This window comes from Sorex fumeus, unplaced genomic scaffold (genome assembly GCF_029834395.1).
Source record: "Sorex fumeus unplaced genomic scaffold, SorFum_2.1 ptg000070l, whole genome shotgun sequence".
Classification (NCBI taxonomy): Eukaryota; Metazoa; Chordata; class Mammalia; order Eulipotyphla; family Soricidae; genus Sorex; species Sorex fumeus.
The window spans coordinates 8,892,559-8,897,171 of NW_026606127.1; the positions used below are offsets into that span (position 1 = coordinate 8,892,559).

At 41.7% G+C, this 4,613-nt stretch overlaps 1 pseudogene; it reads left to right on the forward strand.

Moving 5' to 3' along the window:
* Positions 1-4,135: 4,135 nt before the first annotated feature.
* Positions 4,136-4,234, forward strand: LOC130036962 (uncharacterized; annotated as a pseudogene).
* Positions 4,235-4,613: the final 379 nt, after the last annotated feature.

Consider the following 4,613-nt stretch of genomic DNA (forward strand, 5'->3'; position numbering starts at 1 on the left):
TTGCATTTTAGAAGGGTAACTTCTAACAGGGAAATCATTTTCATGGTATAATCAAGACCTCCGGTTCATTCTTAACATATTTAATAAAAGCTACACATTTTGGAAATTCATACAAAGAAATTCTTTATATTATCTGTCTTCATAATCTACTTGTAAATTACTCAGATATCACCGTTTATACCACTGTTCTTAGCATAGAAATTTACAGATAGAAAGTGTTTAGTAAAATTTCATTTTGGGGGCTGGAGCAATAGCACAGGGGTAGGACGTTTGCCTTGCATGCAACCAAACTACGTTCGATTCCCAGCATCCCATACGGTCCCTCGAGTACCGCCAGGAGTAATTCCTGAGCGCATGAACCAGGAATAACTCCTGAGCATCGCAGGGTGTGACCCAAAAAGAAAAAAATTCATTTTGGCACTTCTGTTGAATATAGTACTGGAATTACTTGCAATAGGAGTTATATAAAAAAAGATATTAAGGGTAGTCATGTAGGAAAAGTAGAAATCAGGCTCTCACTATTCACAGAAGATGTGATACTATATTTAGAGAATTCTAAAACCTCTACCAAAAAACTCCTAGAAAAAAGAGATTTATATGGTAAAGTTGCAGGGTATAAAATGAATACCCAAAAGTCTATGGTTTTTCTATATGCAAATAATGAGAGAGAAGAAAGTGACATGAAGAAAACAACCCACTCACAATCATGCCTCAGAAAATCAAGTAACTCAGAATCACCTTAACTAAGGAAGTGAAGGACCTATACAACAGAAAATAAGATCCCCAAAACATTGTATAAATTCAATGTGATCCCTATAAAGATACCCATAATATTCTTCAAAGAAGTTTATCAATCACTCCTGAAATTCATATGGAACAACAAACGCCCACGAATAGCTAAAGCAATTCTTGGGAAAAAGACGATGGGAGGCCTCACCTTCCCCAACCTCAAACTCTACTACAAAGCGATAATAATTAAAACAGCATGGTACTGGAACAAAGGCAGAGCCGCCGACCAATGGAACATCATTGAATATACTGACACACACCTTCAAATATATGTTCATCTAATCTTTGATAAGGGAGCAAAAAATGTGAAGTGGAGCAAGAAAGACTTCTTTAACAAACGGTGCTGGAAAAACTGGACAGCGACATGCAATAAAATGGGCTCAAACCTCTACCTAACAGCAAGCACAAAAGTCAGATGAAAATGGGTCAAAGACCTCAACATCAGAACAGAATTCATCAGGTACATTGAAGACAAGGTGGGCAAAACCCTCCACGACATTGAAGCTAAAGGTATCTTCAAAGATAACATGCCACTGGCCAAAAAAGTGAAAACAGAGATGAACAAAGGGGACTATCTTAAATTAAGTAGCTTCTGCACCTCAAAGGAAACAGTGACCAGAATACAAAGACAATCTACAGAATGGGAAAGGATATTCACCCAATGCCTATGTAATAAGGGGTTGATATCAACAATATACAAGGCTCTGGTTGAACTCTACAAGAAGAAATCATGCAACCCCATCAGAAAATGGGATGATGAAATGAACAGTAACTTTCTCAAAGAAGATACCGAATGGCCAAAAGGCACATGAAAAATGCTCTTCATCACTAATCATCAGGGAAATGCAGGTCCAACCAACAAAGAGATATCACCTCACACCACTGAAACTGACCCACATCCAAAAGAACAAAAGCTACCGGTGTTGCCATGGATGTGGGGAAAAAGGGACTCTCCTTCACTGCTGGTGGAAATGCGGACAGGTTCAGCCGTTTTGGAAAACAGTATGAACGGTTCTCCAAATACTAGAAATTGAGCTCCCATTTGACCCAGCAATATCACTCCTGGGAATATAGCCTGGAGAGGCAAAAAAGTACAGCCGAAATGACATCTGCACTTGTATGTTCATTGCTGCACTGTTCACAATAGCCAAAATCTGGGGAAAAAAACCCCTAGTGCCCAAGAACAGATGACTTGTTAATGCCACTTTGTTTCATCTACACAGTGGAATTCTATGCAGCTGTTAGAAAATAAGAAGTCATGAAATTTGCATAAAGTGGATCAACATAGAAAGTGAAATGAGTCAGAAAGATATGGACAGACATCGAAAGATTGTACTCATCTGTGGAATATAAAGTAACAGAATAAGAGACTAATACCCAAGAATAGAGTGATAAGGACTAGGAGGTTTGCTCCAGGCCTTGGAAGCCGACATCACATGCTGGGGGGAAAGGAAGCTCAGATAGAGGCCAGAACACCAACTAAAGGGTATTTGGAGGACCCGCTCTGGGTGGGAGATGCATGCCAAAAGTAGACCATAGAGCCATTCTTTCTGCCCCACCAAGATCACGATTTGACTCTCACAAGAGGCTATCCAGCATGACCACAGCCCCAGAGGCACATGGATCCAATTCGGAACCCAGAGGCTTTGGGCAGAAATGTGACTGAACTATGCATTAAGCTACGGCACCATTCTCCCTCAGGTGGGAAAGGGTATTTGTCGCTTCTGCCTTTCTCCCCCCTGGCGGCACGATGCCCACCACCTCAGAGATTATTGGACAGCCAGGTATGAGCTAGGGTGATAGGGCAACTACAGTCTCATGGGATTGGGGGTGAGGGGTAAAACTAGCCCATTCGTCCTGCCAGCCAAGACCATGAGTTGCCCACCACGAGTGGCTCTCTGGCATGCCATGGCCCCAGAGAAAAAAAGAGCATGTCCTGCCACAAAGGCATGTTTTGGGGCATGGTGGGAGGAATACTGGTATCATGCACCAGTTACATCTCCATTCGTCCTAGCCCTGAGATTTTAGCAAGTGCCACATTGGAGGTTTTTTCACGGTCAGGGAAATGAGATACTTCATTGTTACTGGGTTTTGGCATATAGAACACACCACGGGTAGCTTGCCAGTCTCTGCCATGTAGGCAAGATACGCTTGGTAACCTGCCATGTTCTCTGAGAAAGAGAACTGGACAATATGAGTTGTTATCTTATCAACAAGATCCAGTATCTGGATCTTGGCCATTGATGGGATTACATGGCTCCAGAGGCAGTCCGTGGGTGTAACACTTAGCTACTGGAAGATGGGGGATCTGGATGGAGGAGGCCCATTCTTGGTCCGAGCAGTCTTGAATATCTCAGCCCCGGGTCCCGCACACCTGGGTTCCTCTGCCAGTTCCTTCATGCATGAGGCTCCTTCAAGTGTGGTGAGAGTGGTCTTAAGCATAACTATGGCTGGTTGCAGAGGTCTTCAGCTGCCAGGTCTCTGCTCGGGGTGGTGAGGGAAACTCAACCCACCCCCTCCAAGGGGCCCCAGTGAGGAAAGCCAGGTGCGGCATCAGGAGACTGCCATTTCAGAGATATTTGGACTTAATTTTTGATCGAAAAGTACACATCATTCAAACAGTTGTATGTGCTTAGTAATAAAATATTACACACATGTTCAATCACCTAAGAAAGCCCATTCTGCTCAGAGAACTAGATTTTTAATTACAGGTCTGTTTTGCCCATGTGGAATGACTGAGAATCACTATGAGTAGATATAAAACACACTATACACCCAAAGATGCACACAGGTTACTTTGAGTCATCTGTGTTGTTAATGTGTCTGGGCCATTAAACTACATTGAGACCCTTTTTCTGTCCTTTACAGGAGCCTCATGAGTCTCACATTCCCTTCAAGTTTAACTTGTAATAAAGTGGAATGAAATCATCAATATGCTTCTCACCTCTTCCTTCAGGAGAAAAATCCTACTTACTTTCAAGGTGGTCAAAGTGCGGACAACGCCATCCACCATTTTCTGGAGATGTACACGGGACCGAGGTGAGAATAGCAAAAGGCTCCAGTTTAATTTTCTTAATGAAGATTTCAGGGAAGAGCATTAAACAACACTGATTCTCTATCTTCCAAAAGAATTATTTTGCAAAACTGATGCCCTGGGTATGGTAAAATATAATATTGTAAAAACCATACTTTTCCTTCTGGGACATTAATGTTCTAAATTTATCACTTCAAGCTCCTTTGAAATACCTTCCTAGATTGGGAATCACTGTCTGCCATAGGAGTGAGTAAGGACAACACTCAGAGAAATCAGAAGAGAAAAATAGGGGAAAAAATCAACTCTTATACTGAGTTTGGCAACACATATACTAAAATTGAAATGATACAGAGATTAGCATGATCCTTACACAGAGATGACAGGCCAACTTGTAAAGTGTTCCATATTTTTGTTGCATTAAGAATTAACAGGGCTACTTTAAGCTAAGACAAGCCCCACAAGTACTCCAAATTTCGACATAAAGATAGCAAAAATCCCTATCACAATGATCTCTCTCAACGTCAATGGACTAAATACACCAAGTCAGAGGCACAGGACGGCAGGATGAAATAGAAAACTGAACCCAACATTCTGCTGCCTGCAAGAAATACATCTGAGCAATCAAAGCAACCATGGGCTAAAAGTAAAAGACTGGAAAACAATTCTTCAAGAAAAGAACACCTCCAAAAAGCTGCAGTGGCAATACTAGTATCAGACCACATGAACTTCAGACTAAAGGTTATAAGAGACAGTGAAGGTCATTTCTTAATGATCATGGGATATGTACATC